Source organism: Armigeres subalbatus, chromosome 3, assembly GCF_024139115.2.
Source record: "Armigeres subalbatus isolate Guangzhou_Male chromosome 3, GZ_Asu_2, whole genome shotgun sequence".
Lineage (NCBI taxonomy): Eukaryota > Metazoa > Arthropoda > Insecta > Diptera > Culicidae > Armigeres > Armigeres subalbatus.
In genome coordinates, this window is record NC_085141.1 from 367,721,848 (window position 1) to 367,738,344 (window position 16,497).

General features: G+C 38.0%; 1 protein-coding gene across 1 annotated transcript in view; it reads left to right on the forward strand.

The window, feature by feature from the left end:
* Positions 1-16,497, forward strand: part of LOC134226360 (beta-1-syntrophin) — a 728,606-nt gene that overhangs the window by 653,565 nt on the left and 58,544 nt on the right. The window lies entirely within an intron of this gene.

Sequence of the window (16,497 nt, forward strand, 5' to 3'; positions counted from 1 at the left end):
TTCCAAACCACAATCCATTTTCCAGCGGTCTTCCAGACACGCTTTGTGATTTTCTAAACCACAATCCATTTTCCAGCGGTCTTCCAGACGCGCTTTGTGATTTCTCAAACCACAATTCATTTTCCAGCGGTCTTCCAGACGCGCTTTGTGATTTTCCATACCGCAATCGATTTTTCAGCGGTCTTTCAGACGCGCTTTGTGAGTTTCCAAACCACAATTCATTTTCCAGCGGTCTTCCAGACGCGCTTTGTGATTTTCCAAACCGCAATCCATTTTCCAGCGGTCTTCCAGACGCGCTTTGTGATTTTCCAAACCGCAATCCATTTTCCAGCGGTCTTTCAGACGCGCTTTGTGATTTTCCGAACCACAATCCATTTTTCAGCGGTCTTCCTGACGCGCTTTGTGACTTTCCAAACCACAATACATTTTCCAGTGGTCTTCCAGACGCGCTTTGTGATTTTCCAAATCACAATCCATTTTGCAACGGTCTTCCAGACGCGCTTTGTGATTTTCCAAACCACAATCCATTTTCCAGCGGTCTTCCAGACGCGTTTTGTGATTTTCCAAATCACAATCCATTTTGCAGCGGTTTTGAAACTGCAGCTCTCCGTTGGTACGTATGCATGCCACGGAGGTCTGACCAGAAGAGAGCCGAGTCATGACTTGCTGCGCACTGACCGACACCCTGAGGTGGTAATGTATAATCACACGCTGGTGGTAACTTACTCAAACCCCACAGTCAGAGGGGTTTTTTATGACTGATTATGCTCAAATTTGGCCTAAAAATTCTTTGCATATCAAAGAATATTGTGGCCAAATTTCATAAAATTTGGTCGACAAAAACCCCCCTGACAATAATAGAACAAAACCTGCCAAAGCCGTCTTTCCCTAGTTGTTAGGCAATAAAATTGGAAGGAATCATTGTTTTATTTTGACTCCTTGGGTCATGTGTTGTGATCCAATTTTTGAACACACATAGTGAAATGCAATAGTATTTACGTCTGGTTTGGTATAAAAATTTAACCAATTTTTTTTTCATGTTACCGTTTTGCATATGAACTGATAGTCAAAACTGAATGTGTACTTCCGTAGTATCGCGATGCCAAATGACAGACTATCTTGTGAGACTTAAAATTGGATCGGAGCATTCAGCTCTACGCAATATTTATGTGAGATGCTTTTTGAATTGCAAGATATTATTAAAAGAAGAAAATTCATTAATTGATATAAACATGCAGTAATTATTTTTTTCGGTGGCAACTTGGCCTTGAAACCTGTAACCAGAGGCGCATCCACGTTCCGAGTCGTAGGTAGGACCAATAGGAAATACCGATTTGGACAACAGTTCTGGTATTAATAGTAGCATTTGCAGGCGTTACAAGACGTGTCACTTACATCCATTAACACAAATAATAATTTTGGACTGATCACTGGAAGCAAGGCACTCTTCAACAATCAAGATCTGTCCTGGCACCATAGGCAGTAGTAATCAATCTCGCGCGCGAATCAGTCGAGTCTGCGTGATATCGAAGGAATAAAAGCATCCGAAGTCAGTCTCTGTTTAATTGAAAAATAAAGTGTTTTTCTCTGCAGTCCGTCGCGAGTTTTCCACAAGGCACACGACTTCAAATGGCAAAAGTGTTCTAATCGCAGGAGTTTCATGATGGAACAAATTGCAGAAACCATCAATCTCACCTTTCAAAAGTGCAGCTCAAAGATCAATAGTACTAAATTAGCATTATAATTTGACATGTTTGTTATTAATTTAGTTAGTGTTCGCGTGTTTTACTTGTTTTCTATTTGTTTAGTTTTATCATGAATCCATTGTATTATTCACAATTCTGCAAACTCATCCTTGAGCTGATACAAAGTGTCACACTAACAGGTTTTCCAATGAAATAAACAAATTACAAATTACATTCCCGAATATCCGTGAAAACCCAGTGGCAATACGAACAGTTTTGATGTTTTGTCTACACGGATCAATCCACTTCGTGACTATGACGCCTTTCTTAGCAACAACATATTTACATATAAGTATTATTTTGGAAAACATAAAACAAACAGAACACTTCTGGGGAAACCATTGACTTTGTTCTATTTCTGAGTGGCCTCGTGCTATTGCTATCAGAAAAGGAGCAGCCTTATACCTTATAAAGCCTTATAAAGGACCAGCCAGAATACGTTAGGTTATTGTCGGGAGTAAAATAGTACTTACGTGTCGTCCGTAACTAATCAGGTGAAAAACTGGTTGCTTTGCAGACGTTTTGTAAGTCATGGCCTACTGATGCTCAATTCAAATAATGCCGCGTTGGCGCGGTTGGATATTATGCATATTACACACTGCCAAACGAGAATTCAAATCTAGACCAACATTTGAAAAGGGCGTAACAGCCAAAATTTATTCCCTCTGATTCTTCGTCTACATATATAGCTATATATGTAGACGAGGAATCAGAAGGAATAAATTTTAGCTGTTACGCCCTTTTCAAATGTTAGTCTAGAAATACAGAATTTCGTTTAAGATTCTTATAAGAATAGTGCTCGAAAATGAATCACTACTGATTTTGCTTTTAAACCCTGAAACTAGGGCATGGGATACCATCGGCAGTAAGCAGTCATTAAGAACATCCACCGTTACAGGCAGTGGCGCTGGGAGTGGGTGGGACAGGTAGGACATGTCCTACGCATGAATTTTCCTGGGTGGGACAGTCAAAGCATTGTCCTACCCATGATTGTGGTAAGAACATATGAAGTCATTGGATGGCAAGAATTTGTGTGTTAGCAGATGATTTTAAAGTTAATCAGAGTTCAAACAACAATCATAGATGTTTTTGGGATCCTAAAGCAATAGACTACTGATTGTTGCTTAGGACTTCAGGCACTTTAAAATCCCTAATGCGCTCAAAGATGTCTAGGTTTTACATAGGTGAAATAAAAGTTGTTGAAATCTGCAAATGCGATTAATTAAATATTTTAGAAGTTATGATAAAGCACGATTGAATGGATTATTAAAAGCCCACGGAAAATGTCTTCTTCAAACCTCAAAAGATCTATTGAAATCTGAGGAACCAGAAACATACCGAGGACCGCTCGTCAAGGGTTCTGAGCTCCGAAAATGGATTCTTTGACAATCATGCGATTTTTTGGTAGTTTGCTTTGGATCGTTAAATCCTGAAGGTAATATGAAATCCTAGCAGTTAGAATTATCAACTTAACTATTCAGAAGGACCGAAGTGACATTTTTGCCTTTCTCGTATTTCATGAAATAATTTGAATAGCGCAATCAACAGAACAACATGAAAGCTATCGATTGCAGTAGTATTCAAATTAATTCATGAAAAAAAATGTTACTTAGGTCCTTTTGAAAAGTTAAGCGAGAATTAATTGATTGAAACCATTGAATTTTTTTTTAATTTCTGTGACCGGTGACTTCTTCTGGAAGCTTGTAAATATATTCGATAATCGATAATGGAAAAGCAATATTTCTCCTAAAAATCGAGGAAATTTTATCAAATCATATAAATATTCAGGCCGCTAGAACTTTTCAAGTTCTAATTATTTTTAGAATTGATTATATTGCAAGCATAACTTTTCCATTTTGAAATGAATTTCATATCAACATGGTACATGGTACAGTACTGCTCTCAGCGGCAGTATAGGTAAAATTTGCATCGATTTCTCAATACCAGAACTGATGCCCAAATCGAAGACATGATCGGTGGTCTAGCGGCTATCGATTCTGCCTATGAGCAGGAGATCATGGGTTCGATCACAGGCTCGGCCTTTCCTATTCTGTATGCCTTAGTTTTTTTGTTGTATTTCACGTTCTACCAAAACGATTCCTACCGTTACAACTTTCACACTAACAGTTCCAAAACCTCCCGTGGTACCGATGGGAGGACGTAGAGTTCTCTGCTCCTTTATTAAGTATAGGTGTCCCAACTAACCATTCTTTTCCCTACAGCATTCACAAGAACTCACACTTAAAAAATACCTTGTAATTTTACGTTGAATAACATGCACATAAAAGGAGCGGCCTATTTGTCATAAAATTATGTCTGATTGTAAAATTACATGTTAAGCAAAATCCAAAAAAATACACGCCATGACGTAAAAGCCAGCTACTAGGATCGCATAGCTCTTACATCATGGCGTGCGATTTTTTTTTTGGTTTTGTTGCTACGCAATAACTCAGCCGCTTTTATTTCATTTACGATTATTTTTTGCACTAAAAGAGGCATATATAATAAATTGAAATCACTGAAATTACTTCTCACAGCAAAAAATATATTAAAATGCCGCGACGTAACTTGGCAAGGCGTACCTGATATTTCTACGTAAAACCAGATTTTACGTATTTTTATGTCGCATTGATGTGTTTGTACATCGCTCAACGTAAAAGTTAATTGGTGAAAATATTTTTTTGCCTACGCTAAATTAACAAAGAATTACCTGCATACTTATGTGATTTATTATATTCGAAATGCTGCACATAATGTCCGTCCAAGAAATAATTTAATATTACGTCAAAAGCAGTAATAACGCATGGAATTAACGCAATATTACTACCGATAGTTAATTTCACCTCATAAAACATTCAGTCAAGACGCCAACAAAATGGGCTCATCCACTGACAGTTCAGCTTTCAACTTCTCTTTGTTTGCATCGAACTACGATGACCGTGGAAAAAATAATAATTTAATGGTGATTAATTTAAAATAAAATCATCCTGGATAGCGCATGCGGATAGGAGCGTGAACGGTGTTTTCCTCTACACCTCGGACAGCGAGAAAACATTTTTACAGGTAGGTTTTGAATGGAAGTATTAGCTGGTGCCATTTTTCACATTTTTCAATTGTCCGGATACGAAAAGGATGCAGTGGATGGACTGGTTCAGAAAAAAATCCTTTTTCGGTACTGGCGGGGAAGAATCGCGGTGAACCTGACCGTACCTGACCAGCAGCTGGGTAGCAACACTGACAAAACAGCATTGAAGCGAAACAAAAAAGCATGGATTTCTGCAGGTAAGTTCCAGATCGTTTGAAGAATCATCCATACGGTTATAAAGTTCGAATTTATTTTTTGCAGATCGCTCGCGAATAATCTACTGCGTCGGTAAGTGAGAAACAACGAAAGTAGAACAATGGTGTTGGTAATCGAGCTGTCATAAGCGCCCTTGTTTTGTTCCGGCCCACAAATCCAAAACATAGTGATGTTTTGATCAAAATTGTTTCCAAGATGCGTAAGGACTACACACTTTGCCATATTGGCAAGACTTGCAAATATGTATATATTGCTGAAGCTGCTTGTCATACTTCTAGAGAAAATTGGTCGGGGTTCAGCCGAATTGCATCAAGCGTCATTGAAAAATTACTAATTTTTCTGCCCAATCATATCATTTTATCGATCACAAATCTTATCGGAAATCTCTCAACCGCATAACTGAGAATATCTTTTAACAAAAATGTAAGCTTGAATTGATATGAATCAATTTTTGTAGTTGTTTTTCATATTTAGTTTTAAATTTTTTAATATAAACTTTTAATTAGGGTAACGGTACCTATATTGTAGGTATTAGTAGATCCACAAAAGAAAATATGTTTTGAAAATTAAATTTCTAATTTTCAATTTTTAATTTTTATTTTCAATTTTTAATTTTTATTTCCAATTTTTAATTTTTAACTTTAAATTTTTAATTTTAATTTTTTTATTTTTTATTTTATCATTTTTTATTTTTGGTTTTTAATTTTTTTATTTTTAAACTTAAATTTTTTATTTTTATTTTTTATTTTAAAATTTTGAATTTAAAATTTAAAATTTGAAACTGAAAATTTTAAATTTTAAATTTTAAATTTTAAATTTTAAATTTTAAATTTTAAATTTTAAATTTTAAATTTAGAGTTTTAAATTTTAGATTTTAAATTTCAAATTTTCAATTTTTTATTTTTTTTCTATTTTCAATTTTTTATTTTTTATTTTTTATTTTTTATTTTTTATTTTTTATTTTATATTTTAAATTTTAAATTTTAAATTTTAAATTTTAAATTTTAAATTTTAAATTTTAAATTTTAAATTTTAAATTTTAAATTTTAAATTTTAAATTTTAAATTTTAAATTTTAAATTTTAAATTTTAAATTTTTAAATTTTTAAATTTTTAAATTTTTAAATTTTTAAATTTTAAATTTTAAATTTTAAATTTTAAATTTTAAATTTTAAATTTTAAATTTTAAATTTTAAATTTTAAATTTTAAATTTTAAATTTTAAATTTTAAATTTTAAATTTCAAATTTTAAATTTTAAATTTTAAATTTTAAATTTTAAATTTTAAATTTTAAATTTTAAATTTTAAATTTTAAATTTTAAATTTTAAATTTTAAATTTTAAATTTTAAATTTTAAATTTTAAATTTTAAATTTTAAATTTTAAATTTTAAATTTTAAATTTTAAATTTTAAATTTTAAATTTTAAATTTTAAATTTTAAATTTTAAATTTTAAATTTTAAATTTTAAATTTTAAATTTTAAATTTTAAATTTTAAATTTTAAATTTTAAATTTTAAATTTTAAATTTCAAATTTTAAATTTTAAATTTTAAATTTTAAATTTTAAATTTTAAATTTTAAATTTTAAATTTTAAATTTTAAATTTTAAATTTTAAATTTTAAATTTAAAATTTTAAAGTTTAATTTTTAAAATTTAAAATTTAAAATTTTAATTTTTAATTGATAATTTTTAATTTTTAATTTTTTCAAATTTTTATTTTCTAATTTTAAATTTTAATTTTTAATTTTTCATTTATTATTTTTAATTTTTAATTTTTTATTTTTTATTTTTAATTTTTAATTTTTAATTTTTAATTTTTAATTTTTATTTTTAATTTTTAATTTTTAATTTTTAATTTTTAATTTTTAATTTTTAATTTTTAATTTTTAATTTTTATTTTTATTTATTTTAGATTTTTGAATTAGTATTTTGTCATTTTTCAATATTTTTGACCCTTCCTTCGGAAGTGTCTATAATTTCGCTTTGAATGCGTTACGCAGTCGTGTTACGTATTAATCTATCAATAAATCTCATTATTTTATGAAATTTTGAAATAAAATGTATGGTGTTTGGAACAAATTCACTTCAATATTGAAAATATAATTATAACAAATGGTATGATATGGAAATAAGCTTATTTTTCTGATTTGTTTCAAGAAACAATTAAATTTAATTGAGGAACATATAGAAGCATGTACCAAACAATCTTCTCAGAAAAGCAAAAACGTATAAATTTGAAGGAATTTCAAAAATTTCTTCAGTGTGAGCTAGATAGCAAATGTGAGCATGTTTTGAGACACTAACAGACCACTTATACGCATGTATGTGTGTGTATGTATGCACTTCTAGAGGAGTTACTGGAGGAACTTCTGGAAGAACTTCCGGAGGAATTCTATGAGAATCTTCCGGAAGTATTCGTGGAGGATTTTTTGGATCTTCCACAGGAATCCCTGGAGGATCTTCCGGAGAAATCCCTGGAGGATCTTCTAGAGGAACTTCTGGAGGAATTCCTAGAAAAACTTCCAATGGAATTCCTGGAAAAACTTCCAGAGGAATTCCTGGAGGAACTTCCGGTGGACCTTTCGGGGGAATTCCTGGAGTTACTTCCGGAGGAATTCCTGGAGGAACTTCCGGAGGAATTCCTGGAGAAACTTTCAGAGGAATTCCTGGAGGAACTTCTGGAGGAATTGCTGGAGAAAATTTCGGAGGAATTCCTGGAGGAACTTCCGGAGGAATTCCTGGAGTAACTTCCGGAGGAATTCCTGGAGGAACTTCCGGAGGAATTCCTGGAGGAATTCCGGAGGACCTTTCGGAGGGATTCCTGGAGTAACTTCCGGAGGAATTCCTGGAGGAACTTTCGGAGGAATTCCTGAAGGAACTTCCGGAGGACCTTTCGGAAGAACTTCCGGAGGAATTCCTGGAGGAACTTTCGGAGGAATTCCGGGAGGAACTTCCGGAGAAATTCCTGAAGGAACTTCCGGAGGAGGAATTCCTTTAGGAACTTCCGGAGGAATTCGTGGAGGAACTTCCGGAGGAACTTCCGGAGGAATTCCTGGAGGAACTTCCGGAGGAATTCCTGGAGGAACTTCCGGAGGAATTCCTGGAGGAACTTCCGGAGGAATTCCTGAAGGAACTTCCGGAGGAATTCCTGGAGGAACTTCCGGAGGAATTCCTGGAGGAACTTCCGGAGGAATTCCTGGAGGAACTTCCGGAGGAATTCCTGGAGGAACTTCCGGAGGAATTCCTGGAGGAACTTCCGGAGGAATTCCTGGAGGAACTTCCGGAGGAATTCCTGGAGGAACTTCCGGAGGAATTCCTGGAGGAACTTCCGGAGGAATTCCTGGAGGAACTTCCGGAGGAATTCCTGGAGGAACTTCCGGAGGAATTCCTGGAGGAACTTCCGGCGGAATTCCGGGAGGAGCATCCGTAGGAATTCCTGGAGGAACTTCCGGAGGAATTCCTGGAGGAACTTCCGGAGGAATTCCTGGAGGAACTTCCGGAGGAATTCCTGGAGGAACTTCCGGAGGAATTCCTGGAGGAACTTCCGGAGGAATTCCTGGAGGAGCTTCCGGAGGAATTTCTGGAGGAACTTACGGAGGAATTCCTGGAGGAACTTCCGGAGGAATTCCTGAAGGAACTTCTGGAGGAATTCTTGGAGGAACTTCCGGAGGAATTCTTGGAGGAACTTCCGGAGGAATTCTTGGAGGAACTTCCGGAGGAATTCTTGGAGGAACTTCCGGAGGAATTCTTGGAGGAACTTCCGGAGGAATTCGTGAAGGAACTTCCAGAGGAATTTCTGGAGGAACTTCCGGAGGAATTCCTGGAGGAATTTCTGGAGGAACTTCCTTAGGAATTCCTGGAAGAACTTCTGGAGGAATTCCTGGAGGAATTTCTGGAGGAATTCCTGGAGGAACTTCCGGAGGAATTCTTGGAGGAACGTCCGGAGGAATTCTTGGACGATTTTTCGGAGGAATTCTTGGACGAAATTCCGAAGGAGTTCCTGGAGGAACTTCCAGAGGCATTCCTGAAGTATCTTTAGTAAGAAGAATTCCAGAAGGTGCTCGGAGACGAGCCAGCCTAGGGCTGAAAGTCTTTATAATCAAGACACCAAAAAAAATCCAGGAGGTACTTCAGGAGAAATTATTGTAGAAATTTTTCGGAGGAATTTTCGAAGGTCAAAAAAATCCTGGAGGAACTTCCGGAGGAAGTCCTGGAGGATCTTCCGAAGGAATCCCTGGAGAATCTTCCGGGGGAATACCTGAAGCAACTTCCGAAGGAATATCAGGAGGAACTTCCGGAAGATTTCCTGGAGGAACTTTCGGAGGAATTGCTGGAGGAACTTGGAGGAGTTCGTAAAAGAACTTCTGGAGGAGTTCGTAAAGGGACTTCCGGAAGAATTCCAGGTGGATATTCCGGGGGAATTCCTGGAGGTTCTTCCGGAGGATGTCCTACAGGAACTTCTGGAGCAAATACTGGAGGAATTTCCGAAGGAATTGATAAGGAATTCCTGGAGAAACTAACAGGAATAATTCCTGAAGGTACTTCTGGAAGATGTCTTAGAGGCACTCCCGGAGCAATTACTGGAGCAACTTCTGGAGGAATTTCAGAAGGAATTCCTGGAGGAACTTCCGGAGGAACTCCCAGATGATCTTCCGGGGGAATTCCTGGAGCAACTTCCAGAGGACTTCCTGGAGGAACTTCCGAAGGAATTGGTAGGGAAAATTCCTGAGGGATTCCTGGAGGAACTTCTTTGTGGTTCTTATGAAAACTTCAAGAACAATTAAAACTTATAGCTCAGTTTGTCTTCTCAAAGCCATCGGCGTGGTATGAAAATATTATGCGGCATACACATTTTTAGTCACAGAATGCGGCAGCGATGCCGTGGCGCGTTATTGCTCAAGTCGAGGCTTAAGTCTACTAAAAATCAAAAATTTCGCATAAAAACTTTTTTGACAAAATCAAAAATCCAAATATTTGAAATTAAAAAAAAGGTAAAAAGTTAAAGTCCATTATCCATAAGACATTATTAAACATAAGTGTTCTAGAACTATTCAAAAATGTCAATCAAAGAAAAAGATATATGGAAAATAAAAATGAATTCAAAATGGCTACACAATGTTTTTTAATACGAAATAACTCAAATGAAAAATCCCGATCCCCATAATCCCGCCCCGATAATGAGGCCTCTGCTCTCCGGTTTTTACGTCGCTTCGTCTATTACATCACAAATATTACGTAGTATATTTATTACATCTCACTATTCGGAAGGTAAAATATAAAGTACGTCACTTTTTTGTTACTTAATACTGATGTAATAACACATCGGATCTGCGACGGCGATGATGTGCATCTAATCCGATGTGATATTACTTTTTATTTTTACTGTGATAGTTAGTAGTGAAAACATAAATTCACACCACGCGATACCAAAGTATTTTCCGATCAGCAACTAACTTACCTGTTTGATTTTCTACCTCAAAAATCCAATATAATAATTTGAATGCCAAGAATTCCGCTAGCAGCAAAGATTTTAAAGTACAAGATAGTCCACTCTTGATTCTCCCATATAAGCCACTAGCGAACAACTTTTCTGTAGCGCAGCGCCAACTGGTGATTAAAAGTCTGACTGTTTCATTAAAAATGATCAAAGTAGCTTTGAACTTTTGCTGTCGTTTAGTAAATAACAGCATCAACAAGAAACATGCTAACAGAAGTCGTTGATATAATGTTCGAGACCTCGATTTTCAACTGTATGACACTCAACCATCGGAAAATTCGCACCACATTCACGAGACTGGGATTAAAGAGCAGATTGAAATTCGATATTTCTTCGTAAATGACTACCTAACAACGCCTACGTCTTATATATGTAATTTGATCGAGGAATCTGCTCCTCGGTGGAAGGGTCAAGTTTTGCAGTGAACAACAACGTTTGTGATCATCGTACACACAAAATAGACCGAAAGGTATTTCATCGACCTGAGGATCTTGATATTTAATACTTTAGGAGACTGCATTTCTCAAGTAGCTGACAAACAGTTTTCTCTATGGCTTTTGCTTAATCTAAGGTGGACAAGTACTATTCCATTTTTCCTACTACAACAAATGTAGTATTCAGTGTCCAACAGAACAAAGAGTTAACAATATGATTAAAAGGGGAGTTCCTAATACCTTCTTTGATAAGCTTGTAAAGTCTTATTTCTGTCTCACACGTCTTCGGAAATAGGCTGGCCCAAGATTATATTTATTCGATGCAATTTTGGAACCAGTCAATTAATAGAGCAACAACTGAAATTCAGGTTCCACAACACCAGTTATATATTTAAACATATGCGATTGGTTTACTCTCTACTCAAATTTAATTTAATTTTATCATTAACATACCGAAGTGCGTTGACTCTCAGCCAAGGGTTGACTATCCGTGGGTCTTGAATGATCTAGGGATTCTTGCCGCTTTTGCTGAGATAGTCGATAATATGGGGCACAATAGTGACCATATATGGCCACTGCTGTCGTCAAACGGTTGTGGTTAAGGACTCGTTACACTCCCAAATTCGTCAAAAAGCTGTTCCGCACCATTAAAATTCGCAAAGAAATTGAAGAATCAATAAACTGAATAAGTATGATGTATGACATTTGATTTGTTTGATTTGATATCGAAGCAACGATGCACTTTCACGCGTTGCTGTGATTGAACAGTTCGACCGCCATACGCTGGAGCGCTGGCGTCGTGTGTTCGCCCGTTTTTATCTAGAGTGGACTATATTGTTAATATATAATATTTGCTAGCAGTGTAGATCAGTTATAAGCGACGGATTTCCCATCCAACATAGGCAGCGTTAAATCATATCTAACCACTTATCACTAAATTCACAAAAACACACTTTATTCAACTTTCTGATGTACTGTGTACCAACTTTCTGATTATGGTGACGGCGGCGGCGAACACGGTGACCGACGGGAGGAGTATTCTTTACACTACAACGAGATAACCTTCTGCCGATGGAACTATTCTGAAACTTACATAAAACAGTTTATTATTTGAACTCGCACATCACAATTTATGCCGAAAAAAAATACTATATGTTTGTTTTGCACTGACGTTGTCGGCTACCTACCGATGACTGAAGCGAGAGAATAGCTAAACATTTAAAACATACGGTGCAAATTTACATGTTACAGGACGTAGCAATAGTTTTATTTCATTTTGAGAATTACATTCCATTCATGCATCGAATGGGACGTAAATTTGCGATATCTTTATGATTACGTACCTCAATATTTAAGTGTGCTGAGGATTACGTCACATGTAGGATTCATAATTTTTTGGTGTGTAGGTATCTTGGAGAGTGCGAGTGCCTAGTGCCCTCTTAATATCATTAACGGCGTGTTATCAACTGGAATGTGGTTACAATGTGTGTGGTATGAAACATCGAGGATATTCGTCTAGAATTGTTCTGCTGCGACATACCGGCCGCTTTGAAATTTCAATTTCTAAATTGTTTACTTAATTTTAATGTTATACACTAATTTTAGTCTGGTACTGGTACTGAACACTGACGAGACGAAATTGTTGCTATGCTATTGATTATGTACACAGTAAAATATTCTGAAAATTAGCCACGACGGAAATCCTTACTGAATGTAAAATTTGGTAACAGAATGTGTACTAGATCATAATTTTCAATTTCTGTGATGTAAACGATAAAATCGTTGATATTTCCATTCAACATGACTTAATTTTACATGCGTCTAACGGAAACCTTGTTGTGCGAGAACGTGGCTGTCAAAACAAATCATAACAAATCCCATTCCATTTCATGCAAACCGCAGCTGGCGCTTATTTTATTCATATAAGCATCAATCAAATTGAAATATTCGGATGTTTGTAAAAAGTGGCCCTCATAACGCAGCATTTCATCGCTGTAACTCAATGATTTTATAACATCCCATAGAGAAATCTGCGATGTATTCAGTATACTGAGTCTCAAACATTCGCGTCTCGAAGAAGTTTCCGTGTCATGTAAATTTAAGTTTTCGTTCAGTCTGATGAAGAATAATCAAATCGACAGAACGCTTAACTTGATACTCTTTGGTCGGCTCGCTTTCAAGAAGTTGAAATGCACGAGTGGCTAACGAGGTGGCCTCTCACTCTGTGGATTGAAGTTCGATTCCCATGATGGCCGCATTTTTTTATTTTCTTACAAAAATATAAACTCGTAAATTACAGCACGTGTAAATTTAAAATAACCTATAACCAGGGTTTCAACTTTTCGTTTCAGTGAGACCAAAGCAAGCGTTTTTCAGGCCAAGGGAGAATCTTTTTTCGTTGTTTATGTTGAGGATCATCTTTCACCCATCAATCTTTTCTCTAGAATTTGCCTTGGAAGATAAACGAAAATCTTGCCTATTAGATGAAAATCCTTTTTCTTTTCATCACTTTTACCTCTCACTCACTTCTCGCGAAAATTATCGCAGAACAATTACAAAATTGTATGGCCGCGCCGGGATTCGAACCCAGAATAGTAACAATAATAGCCGTAGGGATGCGCTTACTCTAGCCACATCACCACGCTATCTGTATGAAAGCATTAAGTTATTTGTTCCACATAAGCTACTACCATTTGAATTGATGATGCCACGAAAAGTCTCGAATATGAAAGAAAAAGAGCAAACCAACGTTTGGCGGCAATCGAAGTGAGCGAAAAATGGTTATCACTCTCCAGGCTGTTTTTCTTTCCCGAAAAGCGATTTCTCCCCGAAAATTTTGGCGAGGAAGCATCCTGTGCTCCTGAGATTGAGTGAGCATTACGAACCCTGCCTATAACCTTACGTTGCTTAACACGGAGGTCAATTTGTTACATCTATTTGAACGGAAATTTACAGGTTTCGTTCGAACTGTGTACATTACAGTGAGTTGACACTTCTGTTCTGAACCTTCGGTGATCTTTAGAAGCTGTGACTTGATGCTGAAATGCTGCCTACGTTCCCTACGATCAGAGCAACGTCAAACTTTACTTCTTCCTTCGACAGACCTTCGTATCCTTACTAGATCGGTTCACCGCAAGACCTCCACTATCTAAGGCGGTGAACTGCAGATGCTTGGCTTGGACGTATTCCATGAGCGTGACTGACGTACTGAAATCCACAATAGTTCGAAATCGGTTGAACCAACCGAAACTCCTCAGGCGCGGAGACCACCAGGCCATGATGAAAACTACCATCTGCGTTGATGATTCCTCATAAATTTCCAGCGTAACATGCGCCGAAAATTCCCTATAAGATGAACAGGTGCTTTTAAAACTATATAACCGAAACTGGAAGAAACTTGCCTGGCGCCGTTGAATTGGTTGTGGCAACAATCCGCTTCTTGGACTACAATGACAAATTATATTGTAACGGTAAACTGCTTATCGACAGATACAAAATTGCGGACACGGTGGTGTTGGACTTCACAGAACGATACTAAATTGTGCTGGACTGGACTTCTACTACTCGTCCCAGCTTCCATTTCAAAAGCGGCAGATTATCTTCCCTCAAAACGACCATCGTTCCGATAAAGATATTGTTTCTCCGGCGTGTCCACTTCGTTCTGCAGTGTAGGTCGGACAAATATTGTTTAATTCATTTATTACCAGACTAAGGTCGGAGTGGCCTGTGCAATACATAAAAGTCTTTTCCATTCGGTTCGGTTCATGGCAGCACTTTGCCAACCACGCAGTCTGCGGAGGGTCCGCAAATCGTCCTCCACCTGATCGATCCACCTTGCCCGCTGTGCACCTCGCCTTCTTGTGCCCTTCTGATTGTTGTCAAGAACCATTTTCACCGGGTTACTGTCCGACATTCTGGCTACGTGTCCGGCCCACCGTAGTCTTCCGATTTTCGCGGTGAGAGCGATTGATGGTTCTCCCAACAGCTGATGCAACTCGTGGTTCATTCGCCTCCTCCACGTACCGTCCGCAATCTGCAGCCCACCATAGATGGTACGCAGTACGCAGTACGCATCTTCCAGGTCTCGTGTCCGTAGAGGACTACCGGTCTAATGAGCGTTTTGTAGATTGCGTCTTGCGTCTTGCGGAGTCCAAAGTACGTACGATTTCCAGCCACTATGCGTCTCCGAATTTCTCTGCTGGTATCATTTTCGGCAGTCACCAGTGAGCCCAAGTACACAAATTCTTCTACCATCTCGATTTCGTCACTACCGATGCAAACTCGCGGTGGGTGGCTGAACCTCTTCCTATCATGAACTTCGTCTTCGACGTGTTGATGACTAATCCGATCCGCTTGGCTTCCCTTTTCAGGCTGATGTATGCTCTTCGTATCACCCCTTCCAAAGCGATGTTGAATAGCAGACACGAAAGACCATCACCTTCACGTAACCCTCTGCGGGTTTCGAAGGGACTCGAGAATGCCCCTGAAACACGAACTACGCACATCACCCGATCCATCGTCGCTTTGATCAACCGTGTCAGTTTATCCGGAAAACTGTGTTCGTGCATTAGCTGCCATAGCTGGTCCCGACCGATTGTATCATATGCGGTTTTGAAGTCGATGAATAGATGATGTGTGGGCACGTTGTATTCGCGGCATTTCTGCAGTACTTGGCGAATGGCGAACACCTGGTCCGTGGTGGAGCGGTCGCCCCTAAAAAAAATTCGCCTGGTACTGCCCCACGAACTCCCTTGCAGTTGGTGCTAGTCGACGGCATAAAATATGGCGGCGTTCAGCAATGTGATTATAGGCGGCGTTATAGGCGGCGTTCAGCAATGTGATTGCGCGGTAGTTGCTACAATCCAGCTTATCGCCCTTTTTGTAGATGGGACACACGACACCTTCCATCCACTCCTGCGGCAAAACTTCCTTCTCCCAAATCTTGCCAATGACCCAGTGCAGCGCTCTAGCCAGTGCCTCACTACCGTGTTTAAATAGCTCTCCTGGTAGTTGGTCAACCGCAGGGGCTTTGTTGTTCTTCAGCCGGCCAATCTCCTCCTGAATTTCCTGGAGATCCGGAGCCGGTAGAATTATGTCCTGCGCGCGTTCTCCCAGGTCCATCACCATACCGCCATCTTCGTCTGCCATATCGCCATTCAGGTGTTCTTCGTAGTGCTGCCGCCACCTTTGGATCACCTCACGCTCGTTCGTTAGAAGGTTCCCGTTCATGTCCTCACACATATCAGGTTGTGGCACGTGGCCCTTATGTGAACAGTTCAACTTCCCATAGAACTTTCGTGTATCATTAGCGCGGTACAGTTGCTCCATCTCTTCACGTTTTCGATCTACCTGCTGGCGCTTTTTCTCGAAAATCGAGTTTTGTCTATTCCACGCCCGTTTATATCGTGCCTCGTTCGCCCTCGTGCGGTGTTGCAGCAATCTCGCCCATGCTGCATTCTTCTCTTCTTCCAATTGCTCACATTCGCCGTCATACCAGTCGTTTCTCTGATCCGGAGGCAC